Source organism: Echinops telfairi, unplaced genomic scaffold (genome assembly GCF_000313985.2).
Source record: "Echinops telfairi isolate 266 unplaced genomic scaffold, ASM31398v2 ScPeMD7_7475;HRSCAF=8513, whole genome shotgun sequence".
NCBI classification, from domain to species: domain Eukaryota; kingdom Metazoa; phylum Chordata; class Mammalia; order Afrosoricida; family Tenrecidae; genus Echinops; species Echinops telfairi.
In genome coordinates, this window is record NW_022111379.1 from 30,866,459 (window position 1) to 30,878,441 (window position 11,983).

Genomic DNA, 11,983 nt, shown 5'->3' on the forward strand with positions numbered 1-11,983 from the left:
GAGCTTGATGGCCGCTTGATTACCTTCAAGCCTTTAAGACCCCAGACGCTATACTTTTTGATAGCCAGGCACCATCAGCTTTCTCCGCCACATGTGTAAACAAGCGGCCATCTAGCTCAGAAGCAACAAAGCCCACATGGAAGAGCATATCAGCCTGTGTGATCACGAGGTGTTGAAGGGATCACTGAAGACATTGGGTGCATAAGCTCACCTTCTTTGGCTGCAATCGCATGGGGTTTTAGCACCTACAGACCTGGCTCAGGGTTTGCCTAACCCTATCCTTTGAGTCTCACACTTCTCTCAGTTTATCAGTCTCTTTCTGCAGAAAATCAATATGCCCAAGCCTACCATACATCTCTCTTAGGAGGCTAGAGGAAAGAGACTGTTTTCTTGACTATGCAAAAGCTTTCAACTGTGTGGATCATAACAAATTATGGGTCACACTGAGAAGAATGGCAACCCTAGAACACTTCATTGTGTTCATGGGAACCTGTGCGTGGATGGAGGGGCATCCGTGCAAGCAGAGCAAGGGAAGACTGCATGGATCAGCATCAGGGCTGGATCTTCTCACCATACATATGCAATCTATACGATCAGCAAATAATATGAGAAGCTGAACTATATGAACAAGAATGTGACATCAGGATGAGAGGAAGGCTGATTAACAACCTGATATGTACAGATGACACACCTTGCCTGCTGAAAGCACGAAGTACAGGAAGCACTTGCTGTGAAGATTAAGAACTGCAGCCTTAAGCATGGAGTAGAACTCAATGTCCAGAAAACTCAAATCCTCACCAAATGACAACATCATAACAAGCAGAGAAAATATTGAAGTCGTCAAGGATTGCATTTGCTTGAATTCACACTCACTACTCACGGAAGCAGCAGTCCATAAATCATATGGTTGTATGGTGTTTATCAGGTGCACAAACTCTCTTTCACAATGTTGAAGAGCAAGGAAGGACGTCATTTGGAAGACTATGGTGCACCTGTCCCGAGCCATGGTATTTTCAATGTCCTCATATGCATGTGAAAGTTGAACAATGAAGGAGGAAGACGGAAAAAAGACGTGCTGCATTTGCGTGCCCGTGCCTCTGAAGAACACTGACAAACAGATCTATCTTGGAAGAACAACAGAAACCATAACAATAATTTTTAATTTATCAAGGGGTCACTGGTGGGGGCGGGGAGGAAAAGCGAGCTGATGCCAAGGACTCAAATGGAAAGTAAGTGCTTAGAAAATAATGATGGCGAAGCTGGGGGGCTGCCGGTGGTGCCGCTGTCCAGCCAGGACACCTTTGGCCCTGACCCTGTGGGGCGCTGGGCTAGTGAGCCTGGGCTCCCTGTGGAGAGGCGGGGACAATGGCAAGGAGAGAGGCTCCCTCAGGCCCTGGGCCGGGGCTCTGCGCAACTCCCTTGGGAGAGCGGGGCGCAGTCGCCAGTTGGCCTTACATAAGCGCCTAGCCAGACGAGGGTGCTCCCCGCTTTCCTCCGGGCCCAGGAAATACGTCTGAAAGACCATGTGCCTGACCCTGTATTAGGTACCAAAGCTCCATCATAAGCAGGATGAGGTCTCTACCCATGAAGAGTAAATCAGACAGGGTGACAGATTAACAAGCAGGCTGAGACGAAAAGCCGTGATGTAGTCTTCTCTCTTCTCATCCCTGTGCAACCGCGGAAGAGACTCTGCAGCCAAAAGATGGCGGAGCCACCATGAATGCGCCCAAACAAGACCAAGATAAGAGCATTGCTAAGAGAACTTGTCTACAGCCATGCACGGAGTGCAGAGACGGATTGAAACACGTTTTATCCAGGATGTGTAGCAGTACTCTTGGCTTCCCCGCTTTTGGAAAGATTGACCGGATCTCTGACTCCCTCACATGGGGCCTCCCTGGTTCCCCAGACAGATGGGGGTGTTTCTGTCCCCTTGCCCCTCTGTGCTTTGTACACACAGTGTCAGTGCGGCCTTTGGACTTCACATCTGTCCCAGTTGGTATAACTCTCTTCCCACAACCCTTTCATCTCCTTAGAGCCAGGCTCATGGTATGTTTAGCTATCCCCAGCTCCTAATCTATTGCTGGTTGTCCATAAATGTGTGTAGTATTAATAAATGAATGAATGAATGAATGCAACAACAAAAAAAGAAAATAATGATGGCAACAAATGTGCAAATTTGCTTGACACAATTCATGTATGGATTGTTATAAGAGCTGTAAGAACCCACAATAAAATGGTCTTTTAATAATGAGTAGAGCCAGAATGTCCCCTAGCAGCGAGGATGGTGTGATTTCATCTCATGTGCTTTAAACGTCTAATCAGACAGTCCAATCCTTAGAAAAGGATGGACTAACACAGTGATGGGAACAGTGGACTCAAACATAATGATGATTATGCGGATGGCACTAGACTGGCAGTGTTTTGTTCTGTTTAAATAGGGTCACTGAGTCAGAACCAACTTGCTGGCACCAAACAACAACACCAAAACGGAGATGCTGGGAATTTGTCCTATAACTCCTTGCTTCATTTCCCATCTCTTTTGCAAAGTGAAAAAGTGCTCTTAGGTGGGGTGTGGTACTGAGGAAAGCAAGCTGTTCTTTGTTATTTCGATGACTTTCAACCCATAGTGACCTCACATGACAGAGTAGAACTGCCTCACAGGGTCGAAAGCAGCCTTGGCTGGTCAGTTATTCAGTGTCCAGCTGCTCAGTAGCTAAATGTTCATTGGTTCAAACCCACCAGTAACTCAAGGGGAGAAAGATGTAACAATCCATTTGCATAAACATTACAGGAATTGACACCAACAGATGACTGCTGCTGTCTGAGGGAGTTTATTGTGCCAACCTGGCCGATAAGCACATGTGGGGTTCATTGAAGGCGGAGAGATAAATGGCTCAGTGAGCTGCCTTTCTAGTTCTCGGGTCTCTTGCTTTGTGATGGTCGCACCAGGGTGCAGCTGCCTCAGCCAGTTCTCTGCTTCAGCTTGCAAGGCTCACTTCCTGCAAGACATCCCCAAGGAGAAGCCACATGGACCTAAGTCCGCAATGCAGCCCTGGGTGCTGGAGCAGCCGTGTGGAGACCCCTGCCAGCGCTGAGATGTTTACACATTCACTAACTCGGCTTTCCCCTGCAGTCGGCATCATTGCATCTGCTTCATGAGATGGAGGAGGACTTTATTGATTGGTGTTGGACATATGGGTCAATGGGTTAATGTTGGATTTGTGGGATTGGGCAGCACTGGGTTGGGATGTTTTATTGGTGCGCACTTAACCTTTATATAAATCTCTCTCTCATACATGAGTTTCTGTAAAGCTCCCAGACTACCACACTGTCGGATGCTGTCCAGTCGGTTCCGGCACATGGCGACCCTATGGGTGCGCCTCCATGTGGGCAGATGATGGAGCCTTTCTTATGGGGAGCTACTGGGTGGGTTCACGCGGGAGGACAAGTAAACAGAAGTGCTTGCTTTCACTCATGTAAATGCAACTAAAAGTTTCTTAGCAATTTCAGATGTGCTTAGACATTAAGACAAGTTGAAAATTCATCTTGGGTCAAACTATCATATTTTTTCTTTGATTTTTCAAAAAAGCCCAGAATCAACAAATTGGTCTATTATCTTTTTCTTTGCTGCCAGGCTAATTTTGTATAGGTGTAAGTATACGGCGACACAGGATCGGGCTGTTTGGGGCTCTGGTGGGCACAGGGCCCCTTTGAGTCAGAACAGACTCCAAGACACCTCACAGCGCCCACCACACACTCACTGCGATCAGATAACAACACAAACCAGAGTGTGAGATCTTATTACTCAGCAAAGACTTTTTTGCAGGGAAACAGCATTAAATGGCAAGAGCTCTGGTGGCATTGTGGTTACACGTTGGGCTGCTAACCACAAAGTCAGCAGTTCAAAAGCACCAGCTGCTTCAGGGGAGAAAGCTGAGACTTTCTACTCCGAAAAGAGTTACTGTCTCAGAAACCCAAAGGGACAGTTCTGCCCTGTCCTGCAGGGCTACTCTGAGTTAGAATGGACTCAATGGCAGTGAGTGGTAGATGTGGCTGTTTTCCATTCAGCAAAGAATTTTACTGACCTTGTAATTAACAGCCCAACATGTAACTCACTACGCCACCAGGGCTCCGACACATGCAGTCTAGCTCTTAATATTTGCGAGCTTTCTGCTAGACTCGGAGGAGGTAGCTGGTTATCTGTGAGGTGGGGAAAAATATATGTGTGTAATAGAAACCCAAAAGAAAACACGGCCATTAAATCAACCTCAACTCATAGTGAACCTCTGAGACAGAATAGAACGGCGCGGACTAGAACTGCGTCTTAGGATTTCCAAGACTGTAAGCCTTGAGGGGAGCCGACAGCCTTGTCGTCTTTCTCTGGAGGAGGTGCTGGTGGGGTTGGATCTTGAGATCAGTTAATATCCCAGTGCTCAGCCCACAGAGCCACCAGGGCTCAACACGTGGTATTGCCCTCCTCCACCCGCCCTCCATCCCCACTCCTCTCTCACTGCCATCAAGCCAATTCTGACTCATAGTGACTCTGTAGGACAGAGAACTGCCACTTTAGGTTTTCAAGACTGTAAAGCTTTATAGGAGTAGAAAGTCTTATCGTTCTCACTTGGAGCAGTTGGTGGTTTCGATCCGCTGATCTTGTGGTTAGCAGCCTAAATGTGTAACTCACTACGCTGCCTGGGCTCCAACACATGCAGTATAGCTATTAATATTTGCGAGTTTTGTGCCAGACTGGGAGGAGGTAGCTGGTAATGGACCTCTAGGCCCTTCCCCTTTCATTGGTTGTGTCCTATTTAACTTCTTCAAAATTGAAGTACCGGATAGAAAGCAGGGAGGTAATACTCACTCAATCTAGATGCACCAAGTGGAGAAGCAAATAATAGATGCAACCCCAAGATGACCTTGGCAAGCTGGAACGCTAGGCTAAAACTAGCAAAAAGAAATCCCACCAGGCAACATGTGAAGACTTACACACTTAAGATTCAAGAAAACACCAGCATAAGCATGGGGGTGGGGAGTTTGACTTGGCAGGAGTCCAAAGCAGGGCAGGTGAAAGGTTATAACCAGGAGCAAGCTGAATGCAGGACAATGGCAATGAGGGGCTCTGACTCGCGCTGGGCAAGGAGAAGAACGGCTTTGCTTCAGCACCTGTTGTGAAGAAGGTACTGTAAACTGAAGCATCTGTCTCACCGGATCTGGCAGTGGTCAGTCACATCTGCTATACCATTTTAGAAGGGAAATTGATGAAATAGGAGAAATAGTCACAGAAAGGAAATTCGAAATTAGGAGGCAGATGAGCATAATGAATGACCAGGAATGCTTCAAAAAGGAGATCAAGTCAAAGGAAATGGAATTTAACCTGGAAGAGTTGGGGGAAAACAAACTAAGGGTTGAAGAGAGTGTTTCAAGTCAGCAACCACTCACTGCCTTCGAGTTGATTCCAAATCACAGCCTTTCTACCCCGTCCTATAGGGTTGTGCTGAATCAGAATCAGTTTGCTGGCAATGACTGAGATCTACCGCTGCGGGTTTCCAAGACTGTAAATGTTTCCAGGAGTAGAAAGCCTCATCTTTCTCACACAGAGACGACGGTGGTTTCTAGTTGCTGACTTTGGGGTTAGCTCCAAGTATTACCCACTATGCCACTGGGGCTCCAAAGGGTTTCAGAACTGCATAACCGCAATCAGAATGGCTACCCATCTATGTCACATTTACAATGCATCCCACCGTGATGGATATGTGGCATTTTACACATTCCATATTCATTCATCTTCAGGCACAGGACCGGTGGTACTGTCAGAGGTAATCATTGGACTGCTGACTACCAGGTTGGTGGTTCAAACCCATCCGCTGTTCTGCTGGAGTAAGATCTGCTCCCTTAAAGATCTATAGTCTCTAAAACTGTATGTCGGGATGCTATGCGTTGGAATTGACTCAATGGCAGTAGGTTGATTTCTTTCTATTTTTTTGAGAAATAACACCCACACATAGACCCCCCCCCCTTTTTGTCATTGAAACACAGAAGCTTGAGAAGTGCAATGAAATAGCATTTCCGTGTCTGTTCGCCTTTGCCGTATAGGGATTTAGTGTTATTCATAATTCTGTGGGTTAGCTGGCCAGCACTTCTGCCTGGTTTTCCTAGGCTACTCCTGCAGCTGCATTAGCTGGGGAGTTTTCTCAGGTCCTAGGTCAAAGAAGATGGCACTGAAGTGCCCAGCAACTGCTGGGCTATTGGCTGGGCTTCTTTTTCTTTTTCGTTGTTTTAAGTAGTTGGGATTTAATACATATATCATATCATTCCATATTTCAATCACATTAAGTAGAATGTACAATTGCTATCACAATCAGTTGCCAAACAGTCTTTTTCTACATGGACTCCTTGACATCATTTCCTGCTTACCCCATCACCACCACCACCACCACCACCACCACCACGGCGACCCCCTTCTCCTGAGCCCCTTGCTGTCCCGAGAGGTCCATCAATCTTCGGTTTCATATAATGAAAAGCGGAAAAGCATGTAACACACCTTTAAGAGGGTGTCCTCAATGCACATAACACTGAGACACACTCTGCTATGAAAGAACAAAAACCAAACCAAGCAAGACAAACCAAAAGTACTACGGGAAATTTTGGAAACCTGATCAAGTGCAGCCTGCATCATAGTTGGGGAATCTACTGACAAAGTTTTCACTGTTCAGGTTAGACTGATGCCTTTGATCTTCTAGACTCCTCTCTCCAAAGAACTGTTTAGGGACCACTTTTCTCCCATCCCTCAATTTTAGGTAGGGGGAGTTCTCTTGAGGCTTATGTCCTATGTGGTTCCATAAATGAATCTTGGCTTCCCATTGTCATCCATCACCTTCTGCACATGGGATTCTCACGGTTTAGGCTCCGATCTGGCTCTCTCCTCAACTTCGGATGGCTCTCTCCTCAACTTCGGATTATATGGATTCTAGTCCTTCAGTGACTGATGGGGGTGTGCTTCTTCCATGTGGACTTAATTGACATTTCCCGTAGATGGCTGCTTATTCGGAGACAAGCCTTTAAGACCCCAGAGGCTATTTTATCTGATTGACTGGGCCTTCTTGGATCATCTCTAGGCATCCTCTCCCTTCCAACAGGTCAGGTGATTTCTTTATATGATAAGCTCAGGGCAGCATTCCAAGAGGGCCAAGGCAGAAGTAGCAAGGCCTTGTTTGGCCCAAGCTCTAGAACTCACCCAGTATCACATCCAGCACATTCTATGAGCCAAAGCAAGCAGACAGACTCATCTTTCTCCCATGGAGTGGCTGGTGGGTAACATAGTGCTTACATATTGGGCTGCTAACCTCAAGGTCAGCAGATTGAAACCACCAGCTGCTCCTGGAGAGAAAGATGAGGCTTTCTAATTCCATAAAGAGTTATAGTCTCAGAAACCCACCGGAGCAGTTCTACCCATTGCTAAAGGGTCCCTATGAGTTGGAATTGACTCAGTGGCAGTGAGTTTTGTTTTGTTGATCAGCCTGTATGAACAACACATCACATGGGATGATATAAAGATGATTCATGAATTGTATGATAGATTTTAATGATTATGACCTCTAAGACCAATCCAGGTTCAAGGAGCTAGACAAATAGGTAACCTCTGAAGAGGTGCTCTTGTAGGACTAAGGTTAAAGCGTGTGAACTCTAACCACAAGGTCAGCAGTTCAAACTCACCAGCCGCTCCACTGGAGAAAGATGCGGCTTATTGCTTCCATAAAGATTTATAGCTTCAGAAATCCTCAGGGGGCAGTTCCACTCTGTCTTGTAGGGTCACTAAGAGTCAGAAAAGACTCAACAGCAGTGGGTTTCTGCAAAGTTGTCTTGTGTAAACCCAAACCAAACCAATTACAGTCAGTTCTGACTCATGCGGGTCAGAGTGGAAATCCTCCATAAGGTTTTCAATGGCTGATTTTTTTTTCAGAAGCAGATAACTAGTCTTTCTTTTGAGGAAACTGTTGGTGGACTCAGACCTCCGAGCTTTTGATTAGCAGCTACTCATGTTAACAATTTGCTCCACCAAGGGACTCTATAAAGCCCAAACCAAACCCACTGCCACTGAGTCAATCCCAACACAGAGCAACCCTGCGTGTCATAGAATGGAATAGCTCTCTGGGGTTTTCTTGGTTATAATCTTTAAAGACAGAGATCTGTGGGCCTTTCTTTTCCAGCACCACTAGATGGGTTTGAACCACCAACCTTTAGGTTAGTAATGCAAATGCAAACCATTTGTACCACCCAGGGACCTAAGAGACTCTACAGTGGGGAGCATGTATATTCACTCACGCATTGCCATTGAGTCTATGCCGGCTCTTATTGACCCTATAGGACAGGGTAGAACTGCCCCTGTGAGTTTCTGAGACTTTAACTATGGGAGTACAAAGCCCTATCTTTCTCCAGAGCAGCCAGTGGTTTCCAACTGCTGACCTTGAACTAAGCAGCCCCACACATGACCACTGCACCCCCAGGCCTCCTGGGAGCACTCTAAGGTGGGAAAACTTTGTAACCATTAAACAACCTTCCACAGTGCCCTGAGTCACTTGGTCTGTCAATGACCGGCCAAGCCAGGGACAGATCCCTGATCTGCTTGATTACAAGTGCCACTCTTTCCCCATGCCTGCCACTGAATCTACTCACACCTAAGGGGACACCTGTCATAGGCCAGAACCAGGGTTAAAACCTGTGGTATATTTTAACTCAACATCAGAAATGACGTTCTGACAGCTAACGTTTTCCAAAGATGAAATTGACTGGAATAGCACATTGTTCACTCTTGAAGATATTGAAGCAGACACCAGAAGAACAAGCCACCACACGAGATGCTATCAAGATGATTCATGGTTGGTGGTATATTGACTCTAAGATCCCCTCCAACTTTTATTTTTTAATTCTTTTAAATCATTTTATTAGGGACTCATACAACTCTTATCACAATCCATACATACATCCATTGTGCAAGGCACATTTGTACATTCATTGCCCTCATCATCCTCAAAACATTTGCTCTCCACTGAAGTCCCCGGCTCTTCACTTCTTCCCCTCCCTCCCCGCTGTCCCTCCAACTTTTATCATCTGTGATATAAGGTAACCCACACCCTCTGCCACAGCAACCCTCTACTAAAGGCAGACTAACTTAGAAGAAGAAAGAAAAGGAAGTTATCCATCTACGTTTGTCCTAGGATGACTTCTGTGAAGGTGGGTGAAGGGAGACGCCAGGCAGTGTAAGATAAGATAAAATAATAATTTATAAATTATCAAGGGTTCATGAGGGAGTGGGGAGCGGGGAGGGAGAGGGAGGGGAAAAAGGAAAATGAGGAGCTGATTCCAGGAACCCAAGTGGAAAGCGAATTTTGAGAATGATGAGGGCAACAAATGTATAAGTGTGCTTTACCCAATTGATGTATGTATGGATTGTGATAAGAGTTGTATGAGCCCCAATAAAATGATTTTTTAAAAAGAACTTTTAAAAATCATACACCTATATATATATTAAATTTGCAAAATGCTATTGATATACAAAATACTAAAGCATTAAAAGAATTGATTTGGGGATGATTGTACAATTCTCCATGATATGATATAATGGTTCCACTATTGAATTATATGATATGTAAATTACTTTCCAATAAAACTGTTGAAAAATTTTAAAAAAATTATACATTTAATAGCTGCACAAAAAAACATGGTAGAATTCAAGATGCATTGCTGATTAAAAACTATTTCAAACTAGAAATTCACAGGAACCCTGGTGGCACCATGGGTTAAGCATTGGGCTGCCAAATGTTGACGGGCTATATCCACAAGTTGTTCCATGAGAGAGCTAATGCTGTCGACTCCCATAAAGATTACAGCCTTGGAAACCCTATGGAGCAATTCTACAAGGTCACTATGAGTCTGAATTGAATTGATGACAACAGGTTTTGTGCTCCCCCCTCCCAATATCTTAATACTGTAAACTCAGATGCCAACAATAGCATAAAAAATCATAGCAAACTTTCTAAATAATAAAGACACATTAACGTCTTTTTCCCTTTGAGTCAAGGACTAAGACATGGAAGTCTACTCTCACAACTACAGCTGCTAGTCACCATCCTTCAGGAATTCCCAGGCAGTGAGGGGAGGGGAGGAAAGGAACGAAACTAAGAGACTTATAAATGATCGCCATGAAAGTCACACGGGAGCTTCTGTCTAGGAGGAAAGACGGTCACTATGAGGAGGACGATGCACAAGTGCACGTTCTGACTGTTGAACTGCCCACTCAACGTTCAGTGGCTTCTCCGGGTGTTTCACTCCACCACTCTAGAAGCTTTTATAAAATAAAGGAAAGGTTTTTTAAATTAAGGAGAATGACATGGAAGGTATCAGGTGGGCCCCTCTGTGCCCTGCAGCAGGACCTTCTCTTTGTCCTATGTACCAGGAGCATGCCCCGACATGCTATTAGGCTTTTGACATAGACTCACAGTTGATCTAAGCTTCATACATGTAATTGACGGTGAGGGAAGGAAACAGCCTGTGGGCTGCCCAAGGGCAACAGAACGCTTGCAGATCACGGGCATGGCCAAGGAGCTATGACCATACCAGGCTTTTCGTGAACAAAAGCAAGGAGAGGGGGTATGCACTGCACTCTGGCCTTTGCCAGGACAGTGGCTTTGCTGAGTTTCTCACTAGGCTTCCCACTGGGGCAGCGGTTCTCAACCTGTGGGTCACGACCCCTCTGGGGGTTGAATGACCCTTTCACAGGGGTCGCCTGATTCATAACATAGCAAAATTACAGTGATGAAGTAGCAATGAAAATAATTTTATAGTTGGGAGTGTCACCCCAACATGAGGAACTGTATTAAAGGGTCGCGGCATGAGGAAGGTTGAGAACCACTGCACTAGGAGAATTCCAGACCCACTGGGAGGTCAGCCTGCTTCTCATCTCAGAACCAGAGGGTCAAATAATCCCTCCCTCTGCCTTCTGATATCAAGACATGTGGGCAAGAAATCCAGGCGCTGCCAATCAGTGGCCTTGGATTGGAATCTTGAGCGCGTGCCCAAAATCACGTGGGAGCCAGACTACTACTGATGGCAGGAGTAGCATTGCGATCCAACCATGGGACACCAAGTGCCCAGGAGCTGAAGAATTAGCCCTGAGCAGCTAGTTCCTGAGATAGTCAGTTTATTGTGCCAACCTGGCCGATAAACACATGTGAGGTTAATTGAAGGGCAGAGAGATAAATGGCTCGGGGAGCCTCACTTTTCTAATTCCCAGGTCTCTTACTTTCTGATGGTCAGACCAGGATGCAGCTGCCTTAGCCAGTTCCCTGATTTAGCTGGCAAGGTCACTTCCTGCAAGACATCCCTGAGAAGAAGCCCAGATGCAGCCCTGGGTGCTGGAGCAGACCCCTGCTAGCGCTGAGATGCTTACACGTTCACTGACTCTGCTTTCCTCCTGTAGTCAGTGTCATGGCGTGTGTTTTGTGAGATGGAGGAGGACTTTCTGGATTGGTGGCAGACAGACATATGGGTTAATGTTTGACTTGTGGGCTTGGGCAGCACTGGATTGGGATGTTTTCTTGATGTGCATTTACCCTTTATAGAAACCTCTCTCTTATACATATGAGTTTCTGTGAATTTGTTTCTCGAAAGTACCAAGACTAAGACAGTTCCCAAGGCATGACTTGGACAGCGTACTTTCTTACTTCCTGCCCCTTCCTTGTAGGAGCCGATTTCTCTTCTTCCCATTAGCTCTATGGAGTTAGAGATTTTGAAGCTAACGTGGAGCTTGGCTGGATATTTCATTACTGGAAAGTAGACGAAAGGGGTGCAATTTGCCCAGAGTGGCAAAAGGGGGAGGACAGTTAGTCAGTAACACAAATGAACGTGTAAAATGATTTTGAATTCTTTGGGAAAGTTGATGTTATTCAGTCGTCATGTTCATCCCATCCTAAGAAGGCAGCACTAC